The following is a 12,479-nucleotide window of genomic DNA, read 5'->3' as shown; positions in this document are numbered from 1 at the left end:
TGATGGCCATTCTGACTGGTGTGAGATGATACCTCATTGTAGTTTTGATTTGCATTTCTCTAATGATTAGTGATGTTGAACATCCTTTCATGTGTTTGTTGGCAATCTCCATATCTTTTTTGGAGAAATATCTATTTAGGTCTTCTGCCCATTTTTGGATTGGCTTCTTTGTTTTTTTGATATTGAGCTGCATGAGCTGCTTGTAAATTTTGGAGATTAATCCTTTGTCAGTTGCTTCATTTGCAAATATGTTCTCCCATTCTGAGGGCTGTCTTTTCATCTTGTTTATGGTTTCCTTTGCTGTGCAAAAGCTTTGAAGTTTCATTAGGTCCCATTTGTTAATTTTTGTTTCTATTTCCATTTCTCTAGGAGGTGGGTCAAAAAGGATCTTGCTGTGTTTATGTCATAGAGTATTCTGCCTAACTTTTCCTCTAACTATAAAACTTTTCAGTTTTATAGTGTCTGTCCTTACGTTTAGGTCTTTAATCCACTTTGAGTTTATATTTATGTATGGAGTTAGGGAGTGTTCTAATTTCATTCTTTCACATGTAGCTGTCCAGTTTTCCCAGCACCACTTGTGGAAGAGGCTATCTTTTCTCAATTGTATATTCTTACCTCCTTTATCAAAGATAAGGTGACCATATGTGTGTGGGTTTATCTCTGGGCTTTCTATCCTGTTCCATTGATCTATATTTCTGTTTTTGTGCCAGTACCATACTGTCTTGATTACTGTAGCTTTGTAGTATAGTCTGAAGTCTGGGAGCCTGATTCCTCCAGCTCTGTTTTTCTTTCTCAAGTTTGCTTTGGCTATTCGGGGTCTTTTGTGTTTCCATACAAATTGTGAAATTTTTTTGTTCTAGTTCTGTGAAAAATGCCATTGGTAGTTTGATATGGATTACATTGAATCTGCAGATTGCTGTGGGTAGTATAGTCATTTTCACATGTTGATTCTTCCAATCCAAGAACATAGTATATCTCTCCATCTGTTTGTATCATCTTTAATTTCTTTCATCAGTATCTTATAGTTTTCTGCATACAGGTCTTTTGTTTCTTTAAGTAGGTTTATTTCTAGGTATTTTATTTTTTTGTTGCAATGGTAAATGGGAGTGTTTCCTTAATTTCCCTTTCAGATTTTTCATCATTACTGTATAGGAATGCCAGAGATTTCTGTGCATTAATTTTGTATCCTGCTACTTTACCAAATTCATTGATTAGCTCTAGTAGTAGTCTGGTAGCATCTTTAGGATTCTCTATATGTAGTATCATGTCATCTGCAAACAGCGACAGCTTTACTTCTTCTTTTCCAATTTGGATTCCCTTTATTTCTTTTTCTTCTCTAATTGCTGTGACTAAAAGTTCCAAAACTATATTGAATAATAGTGCAGAGGGTGGACAACCTTGTCTTGTTCCTGATCTTAGAGGAAAAGGTTTTAGTTTTTCACCATTGAGAATGATGTTGGCTGTGGGTTTGTCATATATCGCCTTTATTATGTTGAGGTAAGTTCCTCTATGCCTACTTTCTGGAGGGCTTTTATCATAAATGGGTGTTGAACTTTGTCGTAAGCTTTTTCTGCATCTATTGAGATGGTCATGTGGTTTTTCTCCTTCAATTTGTTAATATGGTTTATCACATTAATTCATTTGCATATACTGAAGAATCCTTGCATTCCTAGGATAAACCCCACTTGATCATGGTGTATCACTCTTTTAATGTACTGTTGAATTCTGTTTGCTAGTATTTTGTTGAGGATTTTTGCATCTATGATCATCAGTGATATTGGCCTATAGTTTTCTTTCTTTGTGACATCTTTGTCTGGTTTTGGTATCAGGGTGATGGTGGCCTCATAGAGTGAGTTTGGGAGTGTTCCTCCCTCTGCTATATTTTGGAAGAGTCTGAGAAGGATAGGTTTTAGCTCTTCTCTAAATGTTTGATAGAATTCGCCTGTGAAGCCATCTGGTCCTGGGCTTCTGTTTGTTGGAAGATTTTTAATGACAATCTCAATTTCAGTGCCTGTGATAGGTCAGTTTATATTTTCTATTTCTTCCTGGTTCAGTCTTGGAAGGTTGTGCTTTTCTAAAAATTTGTCCATTTCTTCCAGATTCTCCGTTTCATTGGCATATAGTAGCTTGTAGTAATCTCTCATGATCCTTCATATTTCTTCAGTGTCAGTTGTTACTTCTCCTTTTCATTTCTAATTCTATTAATTTGAGTCTTCTCCCTTTTTTTCTTGATGAGTCTGGCTAATGGTTTATCAATTTTGTTTATCTTCTCAAAGAACCAGCTTTTAGTTTTATTGATCTTTGCTATTGTTTCCTTCATTTCTTTTTCATTTATTTCTGATCTGATCTTTATGATTTCTTTCCTTCTGCTAACTTTGGGGTTTTTTTGTTCTTCTTTCTCTAATTGCTTTAGGTGTAAGGTTAGGTTGTTTATTTGAGATGTTGCTTGTTTCTTGAGGTAGGATTGTAATGCTATAAACTTCCCTCTTAGAACTGCTTTTGCTGCGTCACATGGGTTTTGGGTCGTCGTGTTTTCATTGTCATTTTTTTCTAGGTATATTTTGATTTCCTCTTTGATTTCTTCAGTGATCTCATGGTTATTAAGTAGTGTATTGTTTAGCCTCCATGTGTTTGTATTTTTTACAGATTTTTTCCTGTAATTGATACCTAGTCTCATAGCATTGTGGTCGGAAAAGATACTTGATATGATTTCAATTTTCTTAAATTTGCCAAGGCTTGATTTGTGACCTAAGATATGATCTAGCCTGGAGAATGTTCCATGAGCACTTGAGAAGAATGTGTATTCTGTTGTTTTGGGATGGAATGTCCTATAAATATCAATTAAGCCCATCTTTCTTAATGTATAATTTAAAGCTGGTGTTTCCTTATTTAATTTCATTTGGGATGATCTGTCCATTGGTGAAAGTGGGGTGTTAAAGTCCCCCAATATGATTTTGTTACTGTCGATTTCCCCTTTTATGGCTGTTAGCATTTATCTTATGTATTGAGGTGCTCTTATGTTGGGTGCATAAATATTTACAATTGTTATATCTTCTTCTTGGATTGATCCCTTGATCATTATGTAGTGTCCTTCTTTTTCTCTTGTAATAGTCTTTATTTGAAAGTCTATTTTGTCTGATATGAGAATTGCTACTCCAGCTTTCTTTTGATTTCCATTTGCATGGAATATCTTTTTCCATCCCCTCACTTTCAGTCTGTATGTGTCCCTAGGTCTGAAGTGGGTCTCTTGTAGACAGCATATATATGGGTCTTGTTTTTGTATCCATTCAGTCAGTCTATGTCTTTTGGTGGGAGCATTTACTCCAGTTACATTTAAGGTAATTATTGATGTGTATGTTCCTATTCCCATTTTCTTAATTGTTTTGGGTTTGTTATTGTAGGTCTTTTCCTTCTTTTGCGTTTCCTGCCTAGAGAAGTTCCTTTAGCATTTGTTATAAAGCTGGTTTTGTGGTGCTGAAGTCTCTTAGCTTTTGCTTGTCTGTAAATGTTTTAATTTCTCTGTCAAATCTGAATGAGATCGTTGCTGGGTAAAGTAATCTTAGTAGTAGGTTTTTCCCTTTCATCACTTTAAATATGTCCTGCCACTCTGTTCTGGCTTGCAGAGTTTCTGCTGAAAGATCAGCTATTAACCTTATGGGGATTCCCTCATATGTTATTTGTTGTTTTTCCCTTGCTGCTTTTAATATTTTTCCTTTGTATTTAATTTTTGATAGTTTGATTAATATGTGTCTTGGTGTGTTTCTCTTTGCATTTACCCTGTATGGGACTCTCTGCACTTCCTGGACTTGAGTGACTATTTCCTTTCCCACATTAGGGAAGTTTTCAACTCTAATCTCTTCAAATATTTTCTCAGTCCCTTTCTTTTTCTCTTCTTCTGGACCCCTATAATTCAAATGTTGGTGTGTTTCATGTTGTCCCAGAGGTCTCTGAGACTGTCCTCAATTCTTTTCATTCTTTATTCTTTATTCTGTTCTGCAGTAGTTATTTCCATTATTTTATCTTCCAGGTCACTTATCCGTTCTTCTCCCTCAGTTATTTTGCTATTGATTCTTTCTAGAGAATTTTAAATTTCATTTATTGTGTTATTCATCATTGTTTGTTTGCTCTTTAGTTCTTCTAGGTCCTTGTTAAACGTTTCTTGTATTTTCTCCATTCTATTTCCAAGATTTTGGATCATATTTACTATCATTTTTCTGAATTCTTTTTCAGGTAGACTGCCTATTTCCTCTTCATTTGTTTGGTCTGGTGGGTTTTTACCTTGCTCCTTCATCTGCTGCGTGTTTCTCTGTCTTCTCATATTTCTTACCTTACTGTGTTTAGGGTCTCCTTTTCGCAGGCTGCAGGTTCGTAATTCCCGTTGTTTTTGGTGTCTGCCCCTAGTGTCTAAGGTTAGTTCAGTGGGTTGTGTAGGCTTCCTGGTGGGGGAAACTAGTGCCTGTGTTCTGGTTGATGAAGCTGGATCTTGTCTTTCTGGTGGGCAGGACCACGTCCGGTGGTGTGTTTTACAGTGTCTGTGACCTTATTATGATTTTAAGCAGCCTCTTTACTAATGGTTGGAGTTTGTGTTCCTGTCTTAGTAGTTGTTTGGCATAGGGTGTCCAGCACTGTAGCTTGCTGGTCGTTGAGTGGAGCTGGGTCTTAGCGTTGAGGTGGAGATCTCTGGGAGAGCTTTCACCTTTTGATATTACATGGCACTGGGAGATTTCTGGTGGACCAATGTCCTGAACTCGGCTCTCCCACCTCAGAGGCACAGGCCTGACACCCGGCTGGAGCACCAAGACCCTGTCAGCAACACGGCCAGGTACGCAGGGAGTTTCTTGCCTTTTGGGAAGTCTGAGGTCTTCTGCCAGTGTTCAGTAGGTGTTCTTGGAAGAAACAGTCTTATCAAGGAGACCACTGTGGATCATAGTACTCCATCACATTTGGACCTCCTGAGAAGTGTACACACTGCCTCCAGAACCATTCACCTAAGGACAGGAGGAGTGAGCACTTCCTGCCAGCCTCTGCCCCCGCAGGTAGAGTATCTTCTCCAAGGACATAACTCCCCACGTTGAGCTCCCCCAAGTCACAGCATCCAAGGAGCCCCGGAGTAGAAAGTAAAAACCTGAAAGACATGCTTAATGTAAGCCGTTATCAGCATGAAGTGACTTGAACACAGAGTAGGAATGCAGTCCTGGCCCCTGCTGAAATCAGAGGCCAGGCCAAGAGGACACGAGTCAGAGCATCACATGTCTGCTGGACACCCCTCGCACCTCTCAGATTGCTCTTTTTCTATGTTAATTCCACTCAATCTTCAAGTCTGTGACAAGCCACAATCTCTATAGATGACTCCATAGAGAAGGTGTGGGTGAGTAAGCAACCTGCAGCTAACCAGGGACCGTGATTGAAATGTGTCATCCCCACTCTTCCACCGCTTGCTCTCCATTTCCCTCATGCTCCATCAGCTCTTCCACTGGTCCAGGCTGCTTGCCTAAGTGCTGTCCAGTCATCGTTATCACCAGATGGGGGAGCACCAAGAGAAGCCCAGACAACCTCCAAGTCCCAGGCATCCTCCCCTGTTTCAGTTGCATGGCAGCAACCATAGCCCCAGTGGTAACCGAGGTTAATGATCCTAGCTGGAAGAGTATATTTTTTCTTTGCCTACTAGTCCATCCACAGGGGAGGCCCAAAAGATGGGGTGATGTCATATTCAGGTGCAATGGAATCTTTACTGTGAACCTGAGTGGAAGCCCCCAAACTCTAACCCCAGGAACCAGAATCTCTAATCCTATAGAATGTAATTTTTCTGGCAAAATCTACTGGGAGTGACAGTGAGGGCAGCTGATCCCACTTCCAAGATTTGCTTTCCAGACCTGCAGATTCTGACCATTAGAAGCCAAGCACCAGATGTTAGCTGCTGGTTCAGCATCACGTTGGCTATTGTTGCAGCACCATATGTTTGCCACCCCAGAGGACGTGTCCGACTCCAGGGGACATCAGCTCTGAGCTGGCACAGTTGCTGAGCCTTTAATGGCCTTTTTTTGTTGTTGATTTAGGCTGATTGCTTCCAGGCTATGTAGTACATGGTAGAGATAATGGATTACATGGTCATGTACTCATGACACACTTCTTTGTCCATAAAATGGGTCCTTGGTTTGAGCTGATGTCATGCAGATCCAATTTGATAAATCATTCATCCTGAGGCCCTCTGATGGTGGTGCTGGCAGGACAGGAGCAGGAAAGGCAAACTTATATTAGGAGCAGATGTCAATTCCAGTAAGGATAAATTCCTCCTGCTGTAACTGAAGGACTCTGATGTTATCAACTTGCTAACAAATGACTGGTGGCTTCCTTGACAAGTACATCCTTGTCAAGCAGCCTAGACCTCAGGTGTCAGGTGTCCTCCACGTGACAAGAAGCTCTGTGAGGTCAACCTGGCTTTGTCACTGGGCAGAGTAGTGCTTGTTGATGGATGAGTGGGCTTTAAAAATGTGCAAAATCTTTTAAAAGAAGTCATTAAATTGGAGGGCTTCTACTGGCACCCTGGCCCCAAGCCAGGAGTTCCCCTCTTAGGTACCATCGTGTTCACACACTGATACAGTTCACACACTAATGATTGTATGCAAAGCAAAATAAAAGTGGTCCTTGAAAGTGAACTTAGATTTTCAAAGACAAATAAATTATTTTTTTAAATGAATTCCAGAGCATGGGAAAGCATAAATTGCCTTTGGAACATCATCATCTAAGTTCTTCTATTCTATTTTTATGGCGGAATTCTCATTTTAGGCATGTCAAAATGGCTTGACACATCACAGGTGCACGTGTCTGGGAAACGATCACATCGCCTTTTTTTGGCAATCAGTGCTTGCACAGGGGCTCAGAGCTGCCTGGGAAATGATACTCCCTGGATGCTAACATGGGCTTTGGTAGTGGGATCTATCTTGCTCCTGAGGGTGAGAGTTAAATTGACTTTGACTTCCGATAATGTACATGGTCACCTTCTGCTGTGTCCTCACATAACAAAGAAAGAGAGAGAGCTCCCTGGTCTCTTCTTGTGAGGACACTAATCTCATCATGAAGATCCAATTGTCATGGCCTCATCTAACCCCAGTTATCTCCCACAAGGCCCATCTCCAAATACCATCACATTGCAGGTTAGGGCTTCAACATATAAATTTTGGAAGGGGGAGGGGGTGGAGACACAATTCAGTCCATAGCATCCAGTCTCTGATCTACGACCCTACTTCTTATAGGTCTCCACCAGAGGTCTCCATTCAATTTCTGAATTTCCAGTTAATTTTTTAAAATAATTCCAACCCACAGACTAAATGAGGGGGAAATCTCTCAAAGTCCATATCTATGGATAGAGGCCTTTCCTCATCATCTCTCCTACTCTAGCCCCCTTTCTTCACATTCCCCACCCCCCATCACTGGAGTTGAAGGCACACACATGCACCTGCACACACACTCATATGGTTAAAAATTAGTATAATGAGAGGGAGTTAGGAAGCAGACTGCATTCAGTGAAGGAAAATCACAACCCTCATGTCATTCTCATATCAATCTCACATCAATCATATCAATGTGAATTTCATATTAAACATTTCAATCTCATTTCATTCACATAGACTGATGGAATGTAAAGCATCAACCAGCCCCTGGGGCCTCCTTATCTGCACTCCCTCTGGGATCCTGCAGGTTACCTGAGCCCATGGTCTCTTACCATCTCGACCAATTTCACCCTCCATGGAGTCCAGAATTCCGAAACAGCAGCTGTCACCCGCAGCCAATATTCACTTCACATTTTACTTTAATTTGCACAATTACCTACTTTAGTCTCATCCTAAATCATAATATCCATGGAATTAAGGCCATGATTTTTTCTTGTAATGTTTTTTCCTGATTGACACTAAAATAAAAGTCATAATTATGAAAATTAAAATTGTGTTTGTGCTATCTAGAATCATCTAATGGACCACTTGTAGGAAAAATGGTCATCTGGCCCAAAGTCAGATTTTATATATTTAGTCCTTTTTTTACTCTAGAAGAGGAAACTTGTCTTCTTTTGGGTCTGTTAAAGTGTTTAAAACTTGGACTTGGGGTTCACATGTTGGGACTGTTAGAAGCTCTTTTATTGTAACCACAGCAGAGAAGAAAGAGGAACCATTTTCAAATGCCGAAAATCATTTGGGGGTTTCTATGTCAGGGGAACAAAGGGGCTTGATTTTACACAATGGAAGAAAAAATATCCTGGTTCCATTTTGAGTAAACGCAGTGACATTTGAAGTGATTAACACCACGTAGTATTTATGAGCTGTTACCATTTCCCATGTTTAATGACTGCAAAAATATCTAAAACATGTTTAAGCATGTTGGCACTTATACAAAAGCAGAGTTTTACATTCCAGATGGGTACAGCAGGATCTGCAATAAAGCCACCAGGCGAGGGAGTCATGATCTCTTGATTTGGAAGAGCAGAAAGTCACAACGGATCAATCAGGCACATTTAGCAGAAAACACAATACAGTCCACCTGAGTCTTACTGAGCACCTCGCCTCACTGCTAACTTGATGAGATGGCAAATTGTTCTTTATGACACATCCTTAGGTTGTAAATATCCCCTATGTGTCAGGATTAGTTGCAGCCACATATGCTTCAGATATATAGGAGAGAAACCCCAGAAAACAGGGGCTCATTCATGTAGGCATTTTCTCTTGCAGAAAAACGTCCAGAGGTAAAAGTCCTGGACCAGTTCCCGGAGTCCTTCCTTCTCTCTGCTCTGCAGCCTCAGCTGGTGGCTGGAGCAGGATAAAGGAAAGCTCCAGAGGATGCACTGACCAGCTGAGTCACCCAGTGGTAAGGCACCTTTCCAGGAGGTACACATAACACAGTGGCTAGAATTTAGTCAAATATCCACTGTACCTGCAAAGGAGGATGAGAAATGTACTCTTTTGGGCCCAAATAAAAGGACTTAGGATAAAGGTTTGAATAGAAATAGTTCCACTGACTTCTGTTATCAGTGTAGAGAGAAGAATTTATTACATTTTCTGAAGAAGCAAAGTACTCTTAGATCCAAGCAATTAGTTTCATAATTTCATGCCATCAAAAACCAATCTCTTTCTTAAAGTGAGTCTAAATTTCCTGATTTCATTTTTTTTAAAGGATGTGTATTATTCAGGGACCTGATTCTGACCCTAATGGGAATAAAATTAATATTTGAGTCTTGCTTAGTGAACGCAAACTACTTTTTGATCTGTAATCACATATAGTTCTAATAATGCCTCCGTGAGGTAGGTTCTGGGGAGCATGGTCCTTACCACTTACCTGCTATGTGGCCTTGTATAAGTGATGTCCCTTATCTGAACATATAGCTCCTTGTGGCGGGCAAACTCCAAGATGGTCTCAATAACTCCTCCCTCCTGGTATTCACGCCCTTGTGTAATGTCCCCCCTTTGAGTGTGAGGGTACCTTCTAACCAACAGATACGGCCAAAGTGATGGGGTGTCCCTTCTGTGGTTGCAAAAGGTGGTAACTTCCACCTTGCTAGCCAATGCTCTCCATTGCCTTCTCAGCAGGCACAGTTTGAGGAAGTAAGCAGTTGTGTTGGAGAGGTCCATGGCAAGGGACTGAGACTGTGGGAAGACTTCAGTCAACAGCCTGCAAGAAACTGAACGCTGCTGGCAACAACATGAGCTTGGAAGTGTATCCTTCCCCAGTCAAGCCATCAGATGAGATCTGAGTCCTAGCCAAACCTGATTGCAGTCTTGTGGAAACCCTAAATAAAACCACAAGCTAACTATCTGGACTCCTGACCCACAGCAACTAGGAAATAATAAGTATGTGTGGTTCTAAGCTATTTTGTGGTAATTTGCTACACAGAAAAAGCTAACAAATACATTTCTCATAAGTAAAATGAGAATAATTCACCTATAAGGAAAAATAAGGACAACAATACTATCTACCTCATACACCATCGTGAGCTCCAAATGAGATACTGCATATAAACTCCTTGGAGAATACCCCACACTTAGAAGGTGCTCATTTATAGTGTGGATGCTTTCAGTGATGTTGATTAATTCACATAATAAATAATACTGAGCTTTGACAGCAGTGAGCACAATAGAAATCTCTGCTTTGGGGAACCTCATACTCCAGAGGGGAAAACAGACAACTAATAAATGAACAGACAAATGTATGTTGTGTGGTGGTAAATGTTATAAAGACAAATAAGGTAGGGTACAAAAGATAAATAGTAACAAGGGATACAATTTTAGTTAACGGTTGCTATTGTTAAGTATATCAGTCAGGATAAGATAGGCTCTGTCATGGTACCAAATAATCCCCAAATCATGGTGGCTGCACACAGTCTAAGTTTATATCTCACTCAGGAGAATTCTGCTCATCTTGCTTCCTCAGACACCCAGGTTTGTGGAAGTTTCATCTTAAAAATTTTTCCTTCATTGAGACAGAAATGTGACAAATCCTGTGCTTGCTCTTAAAGTCCCCCACCCCCACCCCCTGCCACTACCTGCATAAGTAACAGGTTATTTCTGCTTATATTGCACTGTCCAAATCAAACCACATGGCAACATCTAACATCAAAGCGCTTGGAAGGAGGGAAACCCCCATGTAGTGAACGGCACTGCTAACGTCACACGGAGCTCAGCTGTGTCACTGTTTTTACACAGTCATCACCACAAGTCTCCTGTCCTTGCTCTAAGCACGAATGAGATGCCCCTCCTTCTCTCTGCCTTTGGCAGGGTCTCTTGCTATCTTCCTTTTCCATTTATAGTGTTTTCTAAAAGCACCCCTTTATAATTTGTCATACTGCAAAGTCCAACTCAGCATGTGTTTTTGTAAATAAAGTTTTATTAAAATATAGCCATGCTCATTTACTTACATATGGTCTATGGCTGTTGAAAGCAAGTCTAAGTAGTCATAGCAGGTATATGGACCACAAAGCCAAAAGTATTTATTATCTTCCTTTACAGAGAAAGTTTTCTGACCCCTGATCTACATCTATACTCAGAATTTTAAGAAATGAGCATGACCTTTCATTCAGTAATTCCCCTTTCTGAGGAAACAACAAGGAAGGTGCACATAGTTTATATAAAAGAAGGTATAGTAGGGTAGTATTTATGATAAATGACAGATGGATGCATGAATGCATAGATAGATAATAAATGGTTTTATGTGTCAACGTGGATAAGTCACAGTCCCCAACTATTCAATTAAATGCTAACCTAGGTGCTGCAGAGAAGGTATTTTGTAGATGTGATTAATGTCTATAATTGATTTGAAGTAAAAGAGATTATTGTAGATAATCTTGGTGGGCTTGATTCAATCAATTTAAAGGCTTTAAGAGCAGAACTGAGGCTTCTCAAAAGAAGAAATTCCACCTGTGGACTTCATCTTTAGCTTGTACTGAGTTCCAGCTGCACTTTCTGATGGTCTATACTGTGAATTTCAGACCTGCCTATCTGGATATACATATATCATCTCCTAGTGGTTCTGTTTCTCTGGTAGGACTCTCATTGATATAGATAGGTAAATAAATGGTATAATACTGTGATTTATAATAAGACATACATGTGTCTGCTCTTCATCCCCATTCCTAGCACAGAGTTCCTAAAACCCTTGGAACTTCCTAAGTGATAAGAGATAAAGATGGCTTTCTTATTCACAGAAGGCTTCCTTCAACCAAGGCTGCGTTTGTGAATGCAGTGATGTTTAGAAAGCCCCTAAGGATGGGGGGGCTTGTTGCCAGGGGAATCACCCTTGTGATTAGAGGGTTGGAACTTTCAGCTCCATGCCCTGCATCTACCTAGGGAGGGGAGAGGGCTGGAGGTTGAATTAATCACCAATGGCCAACGATTTAATCAATCGTGCCTATATAATGATGCCTCCATAAAAACCCAAAAGAATGGGTTCAGAGAGCTTCCAGGTCAATGAACAAGAATACATCCATTGCTAGGAGGGTGGTTCACCCCAGACTCCACAGAGGCAGCAGATCCTGTGCTTGGGACCCTTGCACAGCTCCCCCTATGTTTCTCTTCATCTGGCTGTTCATTCTGTCCTTTACTTTCCTTTGTAATAAACCAGTAATCTAGGAAGTAAACTGTTTTCCTGAGCTCTGAGAGCCACTCTACCAAATTGATCAAACCCAAGGAATGGGTCCATGGAAATCTTCCATGTATAGCAGTTGGTTGGAAGCACAGGTAACAATCTGGACTTGAGATTCGTGTCTGAAGTGGGGGGAAGTGGCAGTCTTATAGGAGGACCGCATTCTTAACATGTGGAATCTGATACTCTCTCCAGGTAGGTAGTGTCAGAATTGAATTAAATTGTAGGGCACCCAAGTGGTGTCACAGAATTGCTTGGCGGGGAGTAAACACACCTCCCCACATATCTGGCCACAGAAGTGTTCAGTGTGAATATTGAAAGTAGAGTAGAAACACAGCAGTGTTTTTCCTACCTCA

Source organism: Orcinus orca, chromosome 5, assembly GCF_937001465.1.
Source record: "Orcinus orca chromosome 5, mOrcOrc1.1, whole genome shotgun sequence".
Classification (NCBI taxonomy): domain Eukaryota; kingdom Metazoa; phylum Chordata; class Mammalia; order Artiodactyla; family Delphinidae; genus Orcinus; species Orcinus orca.
This window is presented reverse-complemented; position numbering follows the sequence as displayed.